Below are 22,756 nucleotides of genomic sequence, written 5' to 3' on the forward strand. Positions count from 1 at the left end.
TTTGTCATGAGCCTTTGGTGAGGGTCAAAAGATATTTTTTTTACAAAAAACCTTAATAAAATAATGATGACGATGATGATGATTTATTATTTATACCCCACCCATCTGGCTGGGTTTCCCCAGCCACTCTGGGCGGCTTCCAAAGATTAAAATACAATAGTCTGTCAAGCATTAAAAGCTTCCCTAAACAGGGCTGCCTTCAGGTGTCTTCTAAAAGTCTGGTAGTTTTTTCTCTCTGACATCTGGTGGGAGGGCGTTCCACAGGATGGGTCCCAATACCGAGAAGGCCCTCTGCCTGGTTCACTGTAACCTCACTTCTCGCAGTGAGGGAACCACCAAAGGCCCTCGGCACTTGACCTACCAGTGTCCGGGTAGAACAATGGGGATGGAGACGCTCCTTCAGGTATACTGGACTGAGGCCATTTAGGGCTTTAAAGGTCAGCACCAACACTTTGAATTGTGCTCAGAAATGCAGTAATAATAATAATAATAATAATAATAATAATAATAATAATACTCACACAATGGAGCTTTGTGCCACATGGTGTTCCATGATCCTTCAAGGATAGTTTTCCCCATTAGCTTCCCACATTTCTTCCAGTACAATGGCAGAATCACAGACCAGAGACAAAGGGCCCTTACAGACCACAGAAAACATTCCTTTCATACCAAACTTGTACAATAGCTTTCATAAAAGGAAGGGCCCTTTATCTGGTGAACATAAATGGTAAAATAACTCACTTCAGCCAGATACAACCAATCTGAATGATACACTTGTTAAAAACTTTTTGGAAGTTCAGGTACAAACCTCTATCCACATGCATGTTGACACTTTCAAAGAATTCTAGAGGTCCTAAGATAGGAATTACTTTTGCAGAAGCCATGCTGATTCCTCTTCAGCATGACTTGTTCTTCTGTATGCATGATATTTTTTAAATTTAATAGCCCTTTCCAGCAATTTATCCAGAACTGGCCTTTAATTTGCTGGATTTTCCTTTGAATATAGATGCCATAAGACTGTGTTGTGTATTTGTTTGCTTGGAAATATGAGTCTGATTGGTGTTTCCTGCTGGCTGAGACCTATCTTGTGCAGCATTCTGTTTTCAAGTAGCTAACCAGATGTCTATAGAAAGCCCACAATGGATCAAACATTTACTCCAATAAGGCAGTTGTTTCATGTTTTAGCCACACTGGTTTTCATTTTGTACTTTCTCAAATCCATACCCATCACATCACACCCCTTTTATCCTTAGGGACTGTCTCCTAGTCTCATATACAGTGCATTGCAGGATAATCCCTATTTTCGGACATCTGCCCTAGATTTTTGGGAGAAATCTTGACGATCCCGTTAAAAATATTGTTGTTAATTTGTGCATAGATGCCCTATAAATGCCATTCTTGATGTTTCAGGTACTCTGAAGTCTTCTGAACCACCACTTCGCCAGCAGAGGGAGCCCTTAACTCAGTACATCAGCTGTACTTCCTGCAAAAGGACTGAGCTACCTCGTTTTGGAGTTTTGGCATAGGTACACAAATATATGTGGTTCCAGTTTTGTGAAGTTGTGATTACCATTAATCTTGGGGGGGCGAAGACTTTTAACCTTGCAGACCCCAAGAAAATGCACTGAAGGATCGTTTTTGTTTAATTTTTCGTGTAATTTTTATGTCTGCCGTGTCTTGACTCCTGCTGCACCGTGAAACCTGCTTGACATGACTGGGAGAGATTTCGTTTCAGAAAAATGTCCCTACCTTGAGAAGCTTTTAATTATGGGGGATCTCTAGATGTGCAAACTTTTAGCAGTGAGCCCCACCCACCCATCCTGAAAACACTTTTAATGTGTGTGTTTTCGAGTATACAATCTGTTCTTAAGTACAGAGCTCAGTGGAAGCACACCTTTGTGTAGTCAGCTGTGCAAAGGTATGTCGGGTGTGATGTCACAAATTCATTTCCCTTTCCCTCAGTGGAACAGTTCTTTGACTTTTAAGAATTTGATTTAATATAATGATGATGATGTAGATGATGAATTTGATAAAGCGCTTTAACTCCCTCCCCAAAGGCAGTCACCTACCTGAACCTTGGTGAGAGAGGTCAGTAGACAGCCAACTGATTAGTGTTGCTATCATTGCCATTCCAAATGCTACAAAAGTATTTAAATATCAAATCTGTAGCTTTAGAATGTGGCCTTTCAGCTGAAAAGGGTCTGAGCTTAGCAAATCACTTTTCTTTCGTTCTCTCCCAGCCTGTTTGCATATTGGAAATGGATGGTGAAAAGTTTTAGGAAGTTTACAACAAGTTGTGACTATTTATAGAGCTCCTTACTTTGATGCACACCAAAGCTTTAGACCTTTGTGTAATTTATGCAGGAGAAATATTACATTGTTTAGCGGGGGGGGGGGGGAATGTAGCTTTAGAGAGGATCTGAATTTACAAATGGCAAGGAACAAGAGACCTTTTCTGTCTCTTCAACTTTGTTGTTGTTTAGTCGTTTAGTTGTGTCCAACTCTTCGTGACCCCATGGACCAGAGCATGCCAGACACTCCTGTCTTCTACTGCCTCCCGCAGTTTAGTCAAACTCATGTTAGTAACTTCAAGAACATTTTTTCAACCATCTCGTCCTCTGACGTCCCCTTCTCCTTGTGCCCTCCATCTTTCCCAACACCAGGGTCTTTTCCAGGGAGTCTTCTCTTCTCATGAGGTGGCCAAAGTATTGGAGCCTCAGCTTCACGATCTGTCCTTCCAGTGAGCACTCAGGGCTGATTTCCTTCAGAATGGATACGTTTGATCTTCTTACAGGCCATGGGACTCTCAAGAGTCTCCTCCAGCACCATAATTCAAAAGCATCAATTCTTTGGTGATCAACCTCCTTTATGGTCCAGCTCTCACTTCCATACATCACTACCTTAACATATGACAATTAAAAATACCTGAATATTGAGCAGTGAGTCGGGAGTTAACTGAAATCACACCCAATGAGAATGTCAACAGAATTAATTTAAATATTAGAATGCATGTGCTAGTTTTAGTTGTGTTAGTTGGGTGAAGAGTTGGGATATTACATGTCAGTGGTTGGCGAATGACAAATAAGGCATTTCTAAGTGTAGAATGATGATTTAAACCAGGGTGGGAAGCATTCATTGTCAGTGGACAAATATTTGTGCTTAACTCTCTTGGCACCAATGATTCCCTAGTTATATTTATACAGTTTTGCTTCCCATTCTTATAACTCATTTGCATTCCATTTCCCACCCCAGCACTGCTGTATCTAGTGACCCTGCTTTAAGCTAGGTTTGCGTAACTGGCCTGTCTCTAGGCTTTTGTGGGTGAGATCTAATCTTGCCTCCTCCAAACACCAAGGAGAGTTATGCACTCATATGACAAATGAAAAATATCAGTGATCATTAGATGCTATGGTAAACACATGATTGCAGTCAAAAGCAGGTCCTTCGTCTCAGTTTTCACCAACAACCAAGAAAACTTTCTCAAGATGGTCCACCAACTGTATTATAGATAGCTGAAATTGGGGATGGAGGAGAAATGCAATTCAGTACTGTACGTATTTAAACACATTTCAGAAATTCGCACTTTCTGAAATGATATGCAAACCAAAACACAGCCCACCTTTGAACTTTGCACTTATCTGAATTTTTGCAATGCACTTTTTGAACCAAGCAATGTTTACAAATATGCATATATTAGGGGAGAGTATGCACAAAAGTGGAGATATTAGTGGAAGATAGCATAGCAAAATGCATTATATTGAATGAAATTGCTTGCATCAGTCAAAACTGCGTCTGAAATGCATTTGGAAGCAGAAATTCACACTAAAATACTGGTGACATTTCATGTGGATTTTTCATTTTAAAAGGTACAAATTCCTGCAGAATGTGGAGAACTAAATCTAAGATGGGGAAAATGAGAAACTGAGAGTAATGAAATAGATAAATCTTTCCATTCCTAGCTGACATACAGAACACTGGAAACTCTCTGTGTTACTGAGCTTGTAGGGAGAGGAGCACCTATTCGCACCTCTGGTCGGCCTGCCCTGTAGCGAGTGCCTTTTGAATGACAGTTTTCAGCGCTATTATTGGCAAAAGAAGAAGAAGAAGTAATAAAAGACAAAGGGAATTTTATGGTAATAAGGGAAAACAAATTAAAAAGCGGGAAAGAAACATTGAGTTTTTGCATATGGCTTGGATTCCAACAAAAGATTAATGTTTAATTAGAGAACATTTATAGGAGTGCTGACAAAGCATTACATTTCTCTAATTTATCCCTTCTGCAGCATATGATTTGCCTAAAAGGCCCTCAAATCAATAGGTGCAAAATGTGATTTCTGAAAGTGTAAAATAATGTGCAGTGCTACAAGCAATGTTCTAACAGTCCAGGTTCCTGAAGCTTCACAGAAATGTATCCCATGATAAGGTTAATAAATGAGATCTCTGGGCAAGACTAAATAAATCTTGCCAAGCACAACTTTCTAAAAGTTCACCATAAATAGAGCATTCCCAAATCACATGGAATGCAGTTGCATGTAAACCTGTATCAGCAGTTATTTTTTAAAATAGCTATATCAAGGTCTTTTTTAAAAAAAAAAAAAATCTAATTAGTACAAAATTCATTTTGGGGGGTGTAAGCTTAAAATGAAGGTCGAGGACAAAATTAAAGGATCTGAAGTAGCCTTCTATTGTGAATACATAATGCTGAAAGATGAACCAAATTAGCTCTCAGGCGGGTTGTGCCAGATTTAAAATCATCTGAAATGCATTGCACAATACTTTCAGTGATCTGTTACAGATAACTTTAGTATTTTTGGTCATTCAGAAGTAACTAGCACTTCAAAGCTGTATTTGTGTAAGCCCACATAAGTGTTTCCAATTATGATAAGATCTGAATCTGGTGATGCATAACACGTATAAATCTGATGTATGTCTGCAAAGGAGGTCATTGTGGTTAACCAACAAGACAAAGTATGAATTCAGCTTTCAGCCTACTTCTCCCACCAGATCTGCTTTTGGATAATTCAGAAATCAGGACTTTCCCCTAATGTCATGTGATTGGTTGCTGCAATACTGCTTCACTTCAATTAGGTCTTTCTGATCATGGTTTGAGGGTAGAACTATCACATAGCTGCATAGTGTAAGCGGTGTAGGCTTAAAGGTTTCAGATGAATTGCTCAATAAACTGAGATTTAATCCTGAGTTAGTCAGTCAAAGCACTGACTTTTAACGCTGAGAAGTAGGAGGCACTGTGGAGAGATGGTTAGCCGGTCTTTGGCTTGCACTTTTGATAGAGCTGGCTTTGTCGCTAGAGGACAGGTTGCGTCTTAGTAGAACGGAGCACCACTCAAAAGCATTAGCTGGTTCAGCAGTTGCCACCATTTCTGGACAGCGATCCATGCTCTGATAACCTCCCAACAGGAGGATAACCTGGTAACCTCCCAACAGGAATACAGTGGTACCTCAGGTTACATACGCTTCAGGTTAAAGACTCTGCTAACCCAGAAATAGTGCTTCAGGTTAAGAACTTTGCTTCAGGATGAGAACAGAAATTGTGCTCTGGCGGCACGGCAGCAGCAGGAGGCCCCATTAGCTAAAGTGGTGCTTCAGGTTAAGAACGGACCTCCGGAACGAATTTAAGTACTTAACCCGAGGTACCGCTGTAATGAAATGCATTATATACAGAACTGCCCTTGAATATGACTCAGGAGCTTAAATTGGTACAACTTCTAGAATGTTGACTATGGAACTTGCTTCCCCAGGAGGCAGTGATTGTGCACAGAACACCAGTTCTTTTAACAACAACAACAACACAAAAACACTTCAATGGCTCTCAGTTTGCTTCTGGGCACAATCTAAGGTGTTGGCAGCTACCCTTAAAACCCCAAAGCATGGGTAGGCAACCTAAGGCCCAGGGGCTGGTTCTGGCCCAATAGCCTTCTAAATCTGGCCCGTGCACGGTCCGGGAATCAGCGTGTTTTTACATGAGTAGAATGTATCCTTTTATTTAAAATGCATCTCTGGGTTATTTGTGGGGCATAGGAATTCGTTCATTTATTTTTTTCAAAATATAGTCCAGCCCCCCACAAGGTCCGAAGGACAGTGGACCGACCCCCTGCTGAAAAAGTTTGCTGACCTCTGCCCTAAAGGGACCAAAATACCTGAAGCAGCACCTCTTCCCATACTTCCTATTTGTTGCTTTCCAATTGGCAACACAGGAGAATGTAAGAAGTTCACAACAATATCCCACCCATCCGTGTCTTGCCTCCAATAAATGGCCTGTTTCAGAAAGCTTCAGTAGTGCAGAATATTATCGATGGGATGCAATTGTGCTTCTCCATTAGCAGAAGGGCTTTTGAATCTGCGGACACAGCAGCTCCCCAAAGGAGGGTCAAGTGATTTTTGCAAATTCCCTCTGCAGCCCCTTGGGGAAGGGCCATAACTCAGTGGTAGAACATCTGATTTGCTTGCAAAAGGCAACCCCTGGCACCTCCAGGTAAGAGACCTATGTCTGAAACAGTAGATAGCAGCTGCCAGTCAGTGTAGACCACTGGTGGCGAACCTATGGTATGCGTGCCAGAGTGGGCACTCAGAGCCCTCTCTGTGGGCACATGCGTCATCGCCCCAGCAGGGCCACTGCTGGGGGTTGGCAAAGTGGGCAGCTGCTCCCCCCCCCCCAGTGCCGCTGCGGGTGGGAAACGCTCCCTAGAGCACCCGCCACCCACAATGGCGTCAGGAAGAGTTGCACGTCCTCCCCCGACGCCGCTGTGACCAGCAAACGCTGCCTAGAGCGCCCGCCATCCGCAACAGCGTCAGGGAGAGTTGTGCGCCCACTGGTGGGGTTGGGAGTCCAGCAACATCTGAAGGGCACCATAATGGCTGCCCCTGCATACACCAATAGCCTGCCTTTCCTTCATCACAGAACTCAAAGTTAGCATTCATGGGGTTCTTAGGCAAACTCTCGTCAAATGCCTAATAATAATAATAATAAATTATTTATACCCCACCCATCTGGCTGGGTTTATTTATTTATTTATATTTATTTGTATGTGCGCATGCAATCATTGTTATCCCACATTAAATTGCCATGTTGGCACTTTGTGATAAAGATAAATAAGTGGGTTTTGGGTTGCAGTTTGGGCACTCGGTCTCTAAAAGGTTCGCCACCACTGGTGTAGACAGACAGTCCTAAGCTTGGTGAGCCAATGGTCTGATTCAGTACAAGGCTGTTTATGTTCCACATACCCAAAGAGTGCTACGTAGATTTGGGAGATTCTCCAGAACAGTGTGGGAGATAGCAAGGGAAAGGAGGAAAATAGTGAAAATGGCTTCCCTCCTCCATATAGCAGAGAACTTCACCCTTCGGCGTTATTGAGTTGCATAAGTGTTGCCTAACTAAAGCATTTGGAAGGATGATCTGAGCATCTGACATCAGGATGTCAGGATGACCTGACATCTGCTAATATTCTTAATTGTCTGTTGTACTAGTCTTTGATGGCTAACAGTGATGATGGTTATAGGTTGCCTCCAGCATCAGTGACAGCATGCTTTTAAATATCAGCTGCTAGGGAACAACAGTGAGTGATAGCTATTGTCTTCCTGTCCTGCTTGTGAGTTTCCCAGAAGCCTTTGGATGCCCACTGTGAGAACAGGATGCTGACCCAGGCGGGTCTTTGCTCTGTTCCAGAAGGATTCTTCTTACGTTCAACCAATTTGTTTGATGCTTTTGTGAATTCAGTCAACTCTTGGCCATTATTGGTTCTGGGTTTTCACACATCAACCCTATGCTGTGTGAATCTGAACAGGCATATCCTGTATAAACAGAGTGACACCAGTCTCTCAACGACCTTTCTTCTTGCATGTTATTAGCTCATTGTTCATTGTTTGCATGTTATAAATATGAGGGAAAGTACATAGAGGAGAAGGAACAAGAAGTCAAACGTGCAAATATCCCGCTGGGATATTAACAGATTGAACTTCTGTTAAAGGTGGATCTGTTGAACTTGGCAAAATCTTTCCCCTTCTTTCTCTTCTTTGGATAAGAGTTTTGTGTGCCCTGAACACATGCTCTTGACTCAACACCACCAACTGAATAAAAGCGAACCATTCTGAACCCTCTGCAGCAAATTATGTGTGATGGGAGGGACGCGGGTGGTGCTGTGGGTTAAACCACAGAGCCTAGGACTTGCTGATCAGAAGGTCGGCGGTTCGGATCCCCGCGACGGGGTGAGCTCCCGTTGCTCGGTCCCTGCTTCTGCAGTTCGAACCTAGCAGTTCGAAAGCACATCAAAGTGCAAGTAGATAAATAGGTACCGCTCTGGTGGGAAGGTAAACGGCGTTTCTGTGTGCTGCTCTGGTTCACCAGAAGCGGCTTAGTCATTCTGACCACATGACCCAGAAGCTGTACGCCGGTTCCCTTGGCCAATAAAGCAAGATGAGTGCCGCAACCCCAGAGTCAGCCATGACTGGACCTAATGGTCAGGGTTCCCTTTACCTTTACTTATGTGTGATGGGTCTCTCAAAAGCATGGTCTGGAGTCTGCAACCCCTGAGTTTTATTAATGGATGATAAGAGAAGATTCATTTTTGCTTGCTCTGCCCTTCAGAAATTTGGAAGGACTGAGACCCTGGCATTGTTTTCAGGGCTGGCCTATCAGCAGGTGATCCTGGGTGACTCTCTATCTAGAATAGCCCTTCTTGGCTGCAGCACCAAGTAGAAAAGACTGTCCATTCCTGTTGCTATTCCGATAAACTTGCTGGTGTTGCTCAGGAACAGCAGCAAGCAATGGAAATATTAAGGGCTGGGTTGCAGATGTGCAAGAAGAAGCCACCTAGCAGGCAACAAATCCCAAAAGCAGCAGGACGAAAGAGGAGAAGGGCAAATAGTACAGTGCCACTGGGGTGTGGAAGTGTGGATTTGTAGCAGAGCCTCGTTTCAGAGACAAGCTTAATGTTCAGGGCCAGAGGTGAAATTTAGCTCCACTTGTCAGGCAAAGCTATAGCAAGCGGGTGAAAGAGAGACTACAAGGACTTATTAGGGTTTGTCAGTCTGCAGGACCAAATGGGACAACTAAAAAAGTATTGTTTATTTTGTTTATATATGCCCCTCCCAAGGTGTCAAGGGTGATGCACATATCAGCAAAAATACAATCATTTACAACAGTTCTGGGGAACATTTGGCTCATTGCCCAGGCTCGCTATGGCTGATGGGAATTGTAGTTCAGCAAAACCCGGGGGGGGGGGTCAAAGACTTGCTATATCTGAAACAAAATAACAAAATTCCTTCCAGTAGCCCCTTAGAGACCAACTAAGTTTGTTATTGGTATGAGCTTTCGCGTGCATGCACACTTCTTCAGATATCTGCCATATCTGATTTACAACAATAATTAAAACATCTTAAAACTATAAAGCTCAAATGAACAATATAGCACAACAGCACAATACTTTCCCCCCATCTCCCATTTCATAGAGTTTTAGTGTTGGAAGGGACCCTGAGGGTCATCTAGCCCAACCCCCTGCAATGCAGGAACCACCATAGCTGTCAAGTGTCCCTTATTTGAAGGGACAGTCCCTTATTCTAGCACCATGTCCCGCTGCTGTCCCTTATTGATGGATGTCCCTTAAATGTCCCTTAAATTTCAAAGGAAGCAGCTCCTCTCCCTCCCTCCCTGCCGGCCAGGGAGGAGGGAGGCTCCAACTGTGTTGCTTGGCTGTGTTTCTCACCCAATAAGAAGTCTAAGAACGACTGGGGAGTGGAGCTTGCATGCCTTGTGTGTGGCTAGTTAATGCAAGCTGAGGAGGTTTTTGAATGCTGGACACCATTTTGTTGCACGTGCTGCTGCAAACTTTGCAGTGCAAAGCCAGGCCGGGGAGCCATCTTAAGTTGAGGCTGCATAGGCCTTGTGGTGCATGTGATTCAGATTCTATTCAGTTGAACCTCTGGTTACAAAGTTGGTTGGGCAGTGTTCTCGAAGCTACCAGCATGAGTTTGACCAGATTGCAGGAGGACAGGAAGACTGGAGAGTCTGGAACAGGTGAGGCTGCAGGTCCCTTATTTTGGCGGCTGGTCCCTTATTTTCAAATCTGTAAGTTGACAGCTATGGGAATCACAGCTAAAGGATCTGTGAAAAGATGGCCATCCAGCCTCTGATTAAAAACCTACAACGAAAGAGAGTCCACTATATGCTGAGGTAGTCTGTTTCACTGTCGAACCATCAGAAAATCCTTCATAGTTTTTAGTCAGAATCCTTGTAATTAAAATCCGTTGGTACAGATCCTATCCTCTGGTGCAGCAGAAAACAAGCTTTCTCCATCTTCCATGGGACAACCCTTTAGATGTTTGAAGACAGCCATTAAAGCACCTCTCAGTCTTCTCTTCTCTAGGCTAAACATGCCAAACTCCCTCAACCATTCCTCCCAAGACTTGGTTTCCAGGCCTTCTTATTATCTTGGCCCGCCCTCCTCTGTACATGTCCCAGCTTGGATTCAGACCACACCTATCTCCCAAACACCTTCTTGAGCAAATACGTCTTCAGTTGATGTCCGAAAATGCTGTACTTTCCCAGGGATGGGTGCCACCACATAGAAAACCCTATCCTGTATCTGTATCGCACACCAGCTGTTTCAAGAGCAGGAAATCCCCTGCTGTTCTCCAAGATTAGGTGGTAACTATTGGGAGAGGCAAGTATTGGGAGACCCAAGAAGTTGGTTCCTAACATGTTGAGGGCATTGGTAGGCAAACTAAGGCCTGTGGGCTGGATGCGTCCCAATCTGGCCCGCGGATGGTCCGGGAATCAGCGTGTTCTTACATGAGTAGAATGTGTCATTTTATTTAAAACAAACCTCTGGGTTATTTGTGGAGCATAGGAATTTGTTCTCTCCCCCCCCCAAATATAGTCTTTTCCCCCACAAGGTCTGAGGGACAGTGGACCGGCCCCTTGCTGAAAATGTTTGCTGAACCCTGGTTTAAGGCTCTGTATGCCAGTACCAACACCTTGAACTGGGCTTGGGAGTTCAGAGGAAGCCCACATGGTATGTAGACATATGTCCCCTAGAACACCCAAGAACTTCAGTCTAGCCCTTGCAGCAGTGGGACATGCCAGGCTTGGGCTTAGGTTTCCCAGAAAATTATTTTGTCTCTGAATCTTGGGAAAGCTCTGATCCTGACTCTTACTTGCTCTAAGGCCCTGGGAGAACCACCTTGCCTTATCTGAACCAGCTTTCCTATCTATAAAAGCTACTGTATACTTTCCTCCATCTTACAGATTTTATAGTGACTATCAATAAAAAAAACCCGCCTCCGTTTATTGCTTCTCAAAAGCTAGAAGTCAGTGCAGTGTGCCATTCTCTCTTTGTTTGCCTTGTACCTTCCGCTGTCGTGTATATGAATTATTGAGTGCTTGATAAACCGGAGAGTGCAGTTCGTGGAGAGCTGGACAGAGTTTTTTTGCTGCAGTCCTCCCTGCTGCCCCTGAGTCACGTATCTCAGCTGAGCCTCTTTCTGTAAATAGTTGCAGGACCTCTCTATCTCCGAGACTAGGCTCTGGAGCCTTTTCAAGTCAAACAGGATGTGTGTTTGCTAATTAATTAATTTATTTATTCTACTCTGGCTTACACTGCCAAGTTTCCCCAAGGACTCCGGTGTGCCATCTCAACTCACCCTCTTCTGCGGCTTTTGGCTGGAGTGTTTGTTTTCTTAACTATGGGTGAATGTAAATGGAACGGCTTCACCAAGACTAGAGCTAAGCAGGTTTCTTTCAGCTCCACCTCAATATTTCAAAAACAGAGCCATTGTTTATTCACAGGAGAGAGCGAGATTCCTGGTATGGGATGAAGTGGGAGGAATTAGAGATAACAAATACCGACAAACCTCCGTGTTACTCAGATCTCAGAATAGAGACGCATCAGATGCAATGTTTCATCTGTGAAACTTCTCCTGCCCTCCCCTAAAGCGACCCTGCCATGAGACTGTGCCCTCCAACATTTCTCTGATTAAAATAAGGATGTTCCACTCCATAATAATAATAATGATTTTATTATTTGTACCCCGCCCAACTGACTGGGCTACTCCAGCCACTCTGGGCAGCTTCCAACATATATTAAAACATAATAAAACATGAAACATATAAAAACTTCCCTATACAAGGCTGCCTTCAGATGTCTGTAGAGTTGTAGAGTTACTTATTTCCTTGGCTTGGGAGTCGCATAGCTCCATACCCTCCAACATTTCTCTGATGAAAATCGGGACGTCCTAAAAAAAAAGCAGGACATTCCCAGATAAAATCAGAAACCGGGACGGCTTTTGTAAATCTGGGACTGTTTCTTGGGAAATGGGGACACATGGAGGGTCTGGAACAGCCAAAAGCAGCCATCATTTCAAAACTTCAACATTTCAATGGTTTTTCTTTGGCAATAGGGGGATGTCATACTGACCAAGATTTGTTCTATTTTAAAGCGGTGAGGTCAAGAGGGGAGAGGAGTATGGTCTAAGTAGCAGAGGCACCGACTCGCCCCCCGCATTGAATTCACAATCCCTGAACTAAATTATGTTTATCTGTATTGGGTCACTGATTGGTGGTGATAGGTGTGTTGGTTTCATTTTAATCGCTTTTGAACTGATGATTTCTGAATTGATAACGTTAGTACTGATTGCCTTTCATTTCATGTTCTATCAACTATTATTTATTTTAAACTAAGTGGAATTAACTGAACTAACTGAAGCGACAGTGTCCATATTGATTACTTTAGAGTTTAATATTGGTGAATTAGTCTAGAACTCAGTGCTTTTGAATAATAATAATAATTTTATTATTTTCCTTTGCCCATCTGGCTGGGTTTCCCCAGCTACTCTGGGCGGCTTACAGAATATATAAAACATATTATTGAATTAACAGTCTTTGAATTGTCTGTCTTGGAATTGAGGGAATGGGAATATAGTTTTGGAGTGAATTTTGAAATGGTTATTGAAAGGATTGTTGTATTTTATTTCATTTGCAGTTTTGATCACCATCATATTAGTTGTGGGCGGTACAACCATAATTTGAGTTGGCTGATGTACATTTTTTTGGATTGTGGACTTCATCTGTATCATAACTGATATATGAAGGGTGAATATGAGTAATTAATTGAGCCGCCAAAGGATTTTTTTTCTGATAGAGCCTGTCAATTAATATTCTCATTTGATTAACTTATGAAAAATCTGAAAGCTGAAGCTCAGATCTGAATGTATTTAGAGAAAATGGATCTGTAAACAGGAAACAAAAATAAGGATGCAAGAAAACAATACATGATGAATTTTGATTTAATGTTGATTTAATGCTTGAAACAATTAATGATGTCTTCACAAATGAGTACAATAATTTGAAGAAAGAAGCTAACAGTTTGCCCCAGGAAGCAAAAAATAACAGAAATATTTAGAGAGTCAAGGAATTAGAACAACGACGTTAATATGATAAAGGGTGGGATTAACCTAATGTGCCCCATCTGTGGAAGCCTTGCTCAATGATTTCTGCTAGTGCAGTGGGCTTTCCCATCCCCTTCTTTCCCCAAAACCGATTCGGAGGAGGGGTGTTAGGAGAATTAGGAGAACCCTAGAACAGTGTAGTGGGAGGTAGGGGGGAAACATCCCATCTGGTAAGCTGTAATGCTAGCACAGGAGGAATGTTCATGATAGCGAGACATTGAATTCCACTCATAAGGAGATTAGACGCTAAATAAAATATTGCAACCCAAAAACAGAGCAAGGCAGACTTGAAATTGAGAGAATTGGAAATTAAGATAGGTAATCAGGGAAGTAAAATATAAGACTGTGAAGGGAAGATATGAACAACGGGGAACAGTAATTAGAGAATTGAAAGCAAAAAGTAGAGCTAATGAACTAGAATTGACAAAAGGGAATTTTGAGAACCGATAGTGAATGAAGAAAATATACAGTAACTTTATAATAAGAGGGGGGTTTTTCTGGAAGGCAATTTACAGCTATATTTTATGAGCTGTTGGCATGAAAATGCCTATCACGTTTATTCTAGCTATTCAGGGTGACTGGATAAACCAAGTGATGGTTCAGTTCATAACATTACATGTGAGGGAGGTATTATATTCAGAGGAGGAATGACTGCTGGGAGAAGTGCAGAAAGAAGAAATGCCATGGTGTATCTTCATTAGCACAACCGAACGCCTTCATCTTCCCCAGCTGCAACAAAACATATCTCTCCTGTATTGGTCTGTACAGGAGATCAGTGCAGGTATGTTCAGTTTGAATTCACCCCTGAAATCTTCCATTCTGAGACAAGACAGATGCCAACCAAAGGGTTGTTTCTATTTAATGAAAATGCTGCAGAAAGCAAATAGCCAGTATAAACAAGGAGTTCCCTTCAAATTGTGGGCCTTCTCTAAAGGAGAATTGGTGGCCGTTAATGCAATTGAATTAATACAACTTCACCAGATTATCCACTGAATACACAAGGAAAAATATCGGCCCTTCAAGAATGCATAAATTTATGGGGATGGGGAATGGTTGTTGTGAACCCAGGATGTTGGCAGTCCACATTGGGGGACTCTGGGAGGGGGCTGGCTCACATTTCTTCATTCTCCCATTCAAGTAGCTCTCCTGTGAAATGAATTGCTGAACAGGTGTTCTGTTGATATCGTTGAAAGTCCGGATAGCAGAACAGAATAGCCAAGAACATATAAGCAGCAGTTTATTTTGCTCAGTTCTGAGTCACAAAAAAGAACAGTAGTCAGTGCACCTGCCCTTCGGGGAAGATTATTGTTCTAAGCTCATATTCTACTTGAGCCAGCAGGTGCATTTAACACGCTGTGATGCGCAAGATTTGAGGTTCCCCATCGTTTAGTTTCTAGCTGCCACTGATGCACCTGTTATTCTTATCCTTGACACCATCCGATTCCCATTTTTATTTTACTAAGCTGTTTAAGTCAGTGATATCCCATGGGGCTAAGTGCCAAGTGTTAATTACATGCTTCATAGAAAAACTGACCTATCGCTTAGTATCTGGTCTGCTTTAATGTCAAGCAGTGATCTTTAGCTCCTGTGCCCAAGATCAGACAGTAAGTACACCTGCTTGGCATCTCTTACTGTATAGGTTTAGCAAAATATTTTGGGCTTCTGCCCATTAGTCCTGCAATCCCAAGCATGCGTCTTTGAGAGTAGCCTCCAAGGAACACAATGGAGCTTACCCATAAGTAGATAAACTTAGGATTTCATGGCAAGGAAGGCTGTCACCTTCATTCTTATGATGAGATTGCATTGCCTTTGCCTAACAGGCAGAAATTCAACAAGTGCTGTATTTTTCGCTCTATAAGACACACCTTTTCCCCTTCAAAAATTAAGGGGAAATGTGTGTGCGTCTTATGGAGCGAACGCAGGCTCCTTGGCTTCAGCGATAGCAATGCAAAGCCTCCGAAGCGCAGAGGGAGAGCTCCTCCCGTGCTCTGGAGGCTTCGTGTTGCTTTCGCTGAAGCTGCCTGAAGCCCCTGGAGAGCAGCGGGAACTCCCGCTGCGCTCCGGAGGCTTCAGGCAGCTATCCGCAAGCCTTCAGAGCACAGCAGGAGTTTCCGCTGCGCTCCAAAGGCTTGCGGATAGCTGCCTGAAGCCTGGAGAGCGAGAGGGGTCAGTGCACACTGATCCCTCTTGCTCTCCAGGCTTCGCTTCACTGTTTTCCGTCTCTGTGCAGTGCCCCTTCAGCGAAGCAGGAGGAGAAATGGAAGGGGCTCTGTTCCTCCTCCTGCTTCGCTGAAGGGGCGCTGAGCAGAGAGGGGGAGGATTTTCCCCCCTGTTCTACCCCTCCTATGGTCCAGTGTGTCCTATGGTCTGGTGCGTCCTATAGAGCGAAAAATACGGTATATTCTCCCAGCATGATAATGTTGGAACATCTGAGAATTGAGAGGATGGCATGTTACGTCTTGGCTCCACCCAGCACCTCCTGCATCAGCCACCAGGGCCAGGTCTATGTCAGACATCAGCCGCCCCTCAATGAGGATGTCTTGTCCTGTCACCTAGCTGCTTCAACAGCCAGTAGATTCAGCTGAAGAATTGCATTTCTTGGAACATCAGAGAACAAGGGGAGTGGAGGCACTTATATACACCTTTGCCCAGCTGTAATGACGCTTGTGTTATTGTGTTTTAAATATATTGCGAGCTGCCTTAGCAGATGCGTTAGAAATGCTCCTGAATAAATAAAGCAATGACGAGAGACAACTTCACCTGCTACATTCTCGAGTGTTGCACAGCTATTAAAAGCATAGGAGCACTGCCAAATAAAAGACAGTAACCTTATTTATCCAGCTATAGTTTTCCTAGCTATGTGCCACAGCTGTCAATAGAAGGGTTGAAGCTTCTGCTCTTCCTCCTGCAGAGAAAAGGCAGCCAGTGTTCAGTCAAATCAAAGGGAACTGAATGCTCCCCTCATATTTTTGTGAAGCTAACTCGATTGCAGGGCTGATGTCTCCCTCCCCACCCCCTTTATCTGCTCCGTGCAGCTTGGCCGAGTTCCTAAGCTCACCATTCGGATGCCAAACCTCGATGGCTGATTCTGGGGAAATAAACGAAGGGTTGCATTAAGGAGAAGATGAAATATTGGGGCTCTCCAAATTCCTTGCACAAGACACTTTGTGCAGAACTCCTTGCATCAATGAAGGAAAGGCAATGTGACCTTTTAACTCAGATAATAAAGTTGCCTCTGCACCATAGAGATCAGCAGCTGGATGCCTTGTGGCCAAGTTTTAGAGTTCTGAAGAGTCCCACTTTGGCTCCTCAGCTGTCAGAGAGATGTAAGTAGGGAGTGCAAATGGAATCGCTCTTTGGTAAAGCAGTTGCTGACCAGCACTCCATTTGCCTAGCTGGGCATCTAGGTAGCTAGAGTATTCCTTGTTCATAAGATCTGATACCTTTAATTAAGAGTGTACGTAAACCCCTGTACTAGGTTAGAGGCACATGCATCCCTGCAAGTTAGCAGTTCAGGAGCTGCTAGAGTTAAAGTTGATAAAAAAGATGGGCATAAATAAAAACATGTTAATGTAAATATTACTGGGGGGGGGACTTCCAACAACTTCAAGCTTAGTGTGAATGCTAAATGTTATAGAGTTGCAAAAGCTTAAATTTTGCTCCCTATGGTTGAGAGAACTCATTTAAACGGTAGTGGACAGTGGGGTGGGGTGGGAAGGGGGAACTGGCACTGGCAGGAGTGACTGCTGCCTTGCCCTTCCCACTTCCAGTAAGCAGAAGTGACCTACCTGCTGGGAGGTGAACTTCCTTTTCAAAATGCAAGGAAATTCTAAAACACAGGAACAAAAAGCCTTCCCTTTAAGAGAGACAGTATGGAAATTGTAAGTTAAGGCACCCACCTTAACTTCCTATGTAGCTGTAAGCACATTCTATAATCTCACATGTTATACAATTTAGCGTGTTCACACTCAATTTGCATGAAAAACAAGGAAGAGCCATTTGGGGTTTTTTTAAAGCAATTTTATAAGTTTGATGAGAAATTATCTTCTCTAATATGGAAAATTAGCAGCCAAATAAAAACCGATGAAATTTTCATTTTCTTTGGCTACAATAATGGGGGGAAAGTATTGGGGGTTTTTTCTTTCTCTGTCTACATGGGCCTTTTGGTTTGTGGCAAGTTCCTTTAACCTTTGGGTTTCCACTTTTCTCTGCTGCTCCTCTTCGACATTTGAGGTGTTGACATGAAGAACTTATGCTACTAGATTTTTTTTTCAGTCTGGGGACACTTTTCAACTTCAATGGATTTTGTACAGGGACTGATTTGTAAATCTGGGGACCGTCCCCGGGAAATGGGGACGTCTGGTAACCTTCACTTACGCAGTTGAAGCTTTTCCCATCACTTATCTCCCTCCTAGGAAAAGCTCCACCTCTTTATTTACTTTGTGTGGAACTACTGCTGGCATGGGAAGTTCTGTGACAGTGCAGTACTATGCCTAAACCTGCAGTTCCTGCTTTTCCATGCCTTAGGTAAAGGTAAAGGGACCCCTGACCATTAGAGCCAGTCGTGGCCGACTCTGGGGTTGCGGCGCTCATCTCGCTTTATTGGCCGAGGGAGCTGGTGTACAGCTTCCCGGTCATGTGGCCAGCATGACTAAGCCGCTTCTGGCGAACCAGAGCAGCGCACGGAAATGCCGTTTACCTTCCTGCCGGAGCAGTACCTATTTATCTACTTGCACTTTGATGTGCTTTCGAACTGCTAGGTTGGCAGGAGCTGGGACCGAGCAACGGGAGCTCACGCCGTCCTTCTGATCGCTAAGTCCTAGGCTCTGTGGCTTAACCCACAGCACCACCCATGTCCCTTTTCCATGCCTTACTTTCTCTATAACCTGGAACAGAGAGTGAGAGGTCCAGGAAGTTGTGCTCCTTCAGTTCACATCAGTGGAAGCTACCACTGAACTGCCCTGGGGTTTGTTGACTGGTGGAAGATGTTTCTTAGCTCAGTCGGTGGAGCATGAGACTCTTCATCTCAGGGTTGTGCGTTTGAGCTCCACATTGGCTAAAAGATACCTGCTTTGCAAGTGGTTGGACTACACAACCCTTGTGGTATCTACGATTCGCTGATTCTATGAAATGGAGTGAGGAAACATGCCACTGCCTTCTGCTGGTGGGAGAAAAATCTCATGTTTGTACCCTTGGACATGGCCTAATCAGTTTCTTGTGAGAAAAGGACTTCATATTACAGGAGAAACTGGGAAACAGAGAACAGGGGGAAACAATTCCTTCAGCTCAGTTTTGAAATACCTGCCACAAAGCTAGCTCTTGAAATGACTGGGTACTATAAATGTGTTTGCTGTTCTTTGGAGACTTGTGCTGCATCAGCTGGTCTCCATGTCTCTCTGTGTCTGCTAGCAAAGCAAGCAGGATCTGCCTTAATATGCATTTGCATGTTGCTCCATTGCTGTCCTGTCCTGTCCTGGGCTGTGTTCCAAATGGACTTGTAGTAATTATTTAAAACTCTTCAAGCTTTCCATTTTAATACAATCCCACTATGGCCAGCAGAGTTGCAGCTGTGCCCATCTCTACCTATTTAACTGGAGTTGTCCTTTCCATCTGCATAATAAACAACACAAATCTTAAATTATTATTGGGTGGGGGGGGTTGTCAGTAGGAAAAAACGACCTATTGCCTATGCAAACATTAAATAAAATTTTATCAACAAATGGTTTCTAAATAGGGTGTGGAGTATATGCAACCCCCAACTACCTGTAACATGAAATGGAACAATATAAGTAAAGCTTTTTGTTTTTGAACGTATTTATATGCCTTTCTGCCAGACCTTAGGCATCCATGTTGGCTAGCAATAAAACCCAGCATTATAATATGCGACTATTTAAAACACTGTGCAATTGCAATGAAATAAAGGCAATTACTAGCCCCTCAATGTGTTTGTGAGGTTGTCAGCTGCTATGGGAAACAAGATGCTGAGCTAAATAGGCTTTGCCCAGATCGGGGCAACGAAGTCAGATGGGTGGCATATGCATTATTATTATTATTATTATTATTATTATTATTATTATTATTATCATCATCATCATCATCATCATTATTATTAGACAATGTTCTTGTTATGTTCTTAAATAACACAGTGATAATGAAATTATGAAAGTTAGAATGAAGGCAGGCAGGTGTGGTTTAACAGATAAATCACTTTTCTAAATGATGTAGCCAACCATAACAATGTTAACATTGGTGATTTTGGGGGGGGTGGGGTGTTAAAAAAAGCTGCTGGGATGAGTCTGCTCTGAACTGGATCAGGGTTGCTGTAGAGGGGAAGCGTATTATTATGATGATGACCATTTCTCTCCACACTGCTTCCCCAGCCCTATATTTTTATTGTCACCACCTTCCCACTGCTGCTTCTATCTTAAAATGAACTAGACAGGAGGTCTCGCTTCACATTTGACACTGAGGTTGTACATCCCACACAATGGTTTTGATTATTTGTTTTGTGGTTTTATATTTTGATTTTGTTCTGTGAACCGCCCTGAGACCTCCGGGTATAGGGCGGTATATATAAATTCAATAAATAATAATAATATTAACAGTTTACTAAGACCCGATCTGGCTTTCTAAAAGGCACCTGCTGTTTTTCTGCAGTTGCTGAATTTGCCGTGGACTGTTATCGGTTAAATGCTGTTTTCCTGGGTCGGATTATCTTTCCCACTGTGGGTTTCAGCACTCAAGTTTCATTCTGCATCCATTAAAAAGCTGCACCAAAAAGCTGCTTTTGGCTGCAGAGCAGGGTTATTTCATATGTATGCGTGTACAGTGGTACCTCGCAAGACGAATGCCTCGCAAGACAAAAAACTCGCTAGACGAAAGGTTTTTCCGTTTTCGAGTTGCCTCGCAAGACGAATTTCCCTATGGGCTTGCTTCGCAAGACGAAAACGTCTTGCAAGTTTGTTTCCTTTTTCTTAACACTGTTAATACAGTTGTGACTTGACTTCGAGGAGCAACTCATAGAACGCAGTGTACATAGTAGCCTTTTTTGAGGTTTTTAAAGACTTTGGTGATTTTTGAAGCTTTTCCAGAACTTCTTTTGCAGCCATTTGGTAAGTTAAGTTTTTAAAACTTTTTTTGGGGGGGTTGGATTTTGGGTTGGGGTGTTTGGAATTCAAGGACTTGGTGTTGGGGAGGGGTTTGCAAGAATCTGGAAGCTTGTGTGTTTTTTTCTGCATTTTTATGATTTTCTGTGACCATTGGGCCACTCTGCTCTTTTTTTAAAAAAAATCTGGATTTGAATTTCTGTGTGCTGGGTGGCTGGGGGAACAGTTGGGGAGGGGTTTGCAAGAATCTGGAAGCTTGTGTGTTTTTTTCTGCATTTTTATGATTTTCTGTGACCATTGGGCCACTCTGCTGTTTTTTTAAAAAAAATCTGGATTTGAATTTCTGTGTGCTGGGTGGCTGGGGAAACAGTTGGAGAGGGGTTTGCAAGAATCTGGAAGCTTGTGTGTTTTTTTCTGGCATGGAGAGGCTGCCAGTTCTGATGTTTCTGCGGCTGAAGACTTTGCAGCGGAGTTCCTGGAGGTTGTGAAGACGGAGGGCTACGTTCCACAGCAGGTCTTCAACTGCGACGAGACCGGGCTGTTTTGGAAGAGGATGCCCAAAAGGACTTTCATCACACAGGAGGAGGCCAAGTTGCCTGGCCACAAGCCCATGAAGGACCGTCTGACCCTGCTCTTCTGTGCCAACGCAAGCGGCGACCTGAAGATCAAGCCCTTGCTGGTGTACCACTCGGAGAACCCACGGGCCTTCAAGAGACACAAGATCGACAAGGAGCGGCTGAGTGTCATGTGGCGATCCAACAGCAAGGCTTGGGTCACACGTGTGCTGTTTGTGGACTGGGTCAATCTTGCTTTTGGCCCTGCTGTCAAGCAGTACCTGCTGGACAACGACCTGCCGCTGAAGGCTTTGCTTCTGATGGACAATGCTCCTGCCCATCCTAAAGGCCTTGAGGTGGACTTGTTGGAGGAGTTCAGCTTCATCAACATCATGTTCCTGCCACCTAACACCACGCCACTGCTCCAGCCGATGGATCAGCAGGTCATCGCCAATTTCAAAAAACTCTACACCAAGGAGCTTTTCAGGCGATGCTTCGAGGTGACTGACTGCACCACCATCACCCTGCGGGAATTCTGGAAGGACCACTTCGACATCGTCACCTGCTTGAAGATGATCACCACGGCCTGGAACGGGATCAGCCAGAGAAATTTGAATTGCGCTTGGCGCAGCCTGTGGCCGGACTGTGTGGCACCAAGTGACTCTGATGCACCAGAGTCAACAGTGGTGCAGGACATTGTTGCCTTGGGGAGGACCATGGGCCTGGAGGTCACGGAGGAGGACGTCTGCGAGCTGGTGGAGGAGCACGACGACGAGCTGACCACCGTGGAGCTGGTCGAACTGCAGGCAGAGGCTGCGCAGGAGCAGGCCTCACTGGAAGAGGAGGAAGCAACTGAGGAACGGCTGTCCTCCGAAAAACTGAGGGACATTTGCCTGAAGTGGAAGGAGGTGCAGACTTTTGCAGAGCAGCACCACCCTGAGAAGCACGTGGCACATGACGTTGGGAACTTTTTTGATACGAGGGTCATGTCGCCTTTCAGGGAGGTGCTGAAAAGGCGGATGAAGCAGCAGACTATGGACAGGTTCTTGAGCAAGAAGCAAAGAGTGGAAGAGGAGCCTTCTTCGAGTGGTCCCCCAGAGTCTTAGAAAATGTACTGTACACTTTGTTGATTTTTAAATGTTTTTCTGTCATGTTTATAAAGTTAATTTATTTTCCCTTCAATTTTTGAACTGCTCTTTACAGTATGTGTGACTTTAAAGAGCAGTTAATAAACTGTTGTTGTACCAAATTTGGCTTTGTTTGGCCTTTTTTTGACCATAGGAACGCATTAATTGATTTTCAATGCATTCCTATGGGATTTCGTGATTCGCAAGACGAAAAATTCGCTAGACGACAAAACTTGCGGAACGAATTAATTTCGTCTTGCGGGGCACCACTGTATATTCAATTAGCAAAAATCGCACGGATCAACCTCATTGGCTACGAGACTGCCCCTGCGCGAGATATAGAACCCGTTTCAAAATAATTGCGGGCGCCCTCTGCACCTGCTCGAGTGCCACCAGCTCCCCCGTTCGCAGACCCTGCTCTGGCGAAGAAACGGCTTGGGCAGCCTTCCTTCGCCTCCTGTCCTATCATGGCAACGGCGTTCCAAGCGACGAGACCCGCCCCCTCGCCCTC

At 43.8% G+C, this 22,756-nt stretch overlaps 1 long non-coding RNA gene across 1 annotated transcript in view; it reads left to right on the forward strand.

The window, feature by feature from the left end:
• LOC308585834 overlaps nucleotides 1–1,533 on the forward strand; it is a 52,589-nt gene extending 51,056 nt beyond the window's left edge. Inside the window, exon 4 of the long non-coding RNA XR_014007607.1 lies at nucleotides 1,411–1,533. This is a non-coding gene — a long non-coding RNA (uncharacterized lncRNA). The remainder of the gene's footprint in view (nucleotides 1–1,410) is intronic.
• Nucleotides 1,534–22,756: the final 21,223 nt, after the last annotated feature.

The sequence above is a fragment of the Podarcis bocagei genome (genome assembly GCF_964188305.1).
Source record: "Podarcis bocagei genome assembly, chromosome: 4".
Lineage (NCBI taxonomy): Eukaryota > Metazoa > Chordata > Lepidosauria > Squamata > Lacertidae > Podarcis > Podarcis bocagei.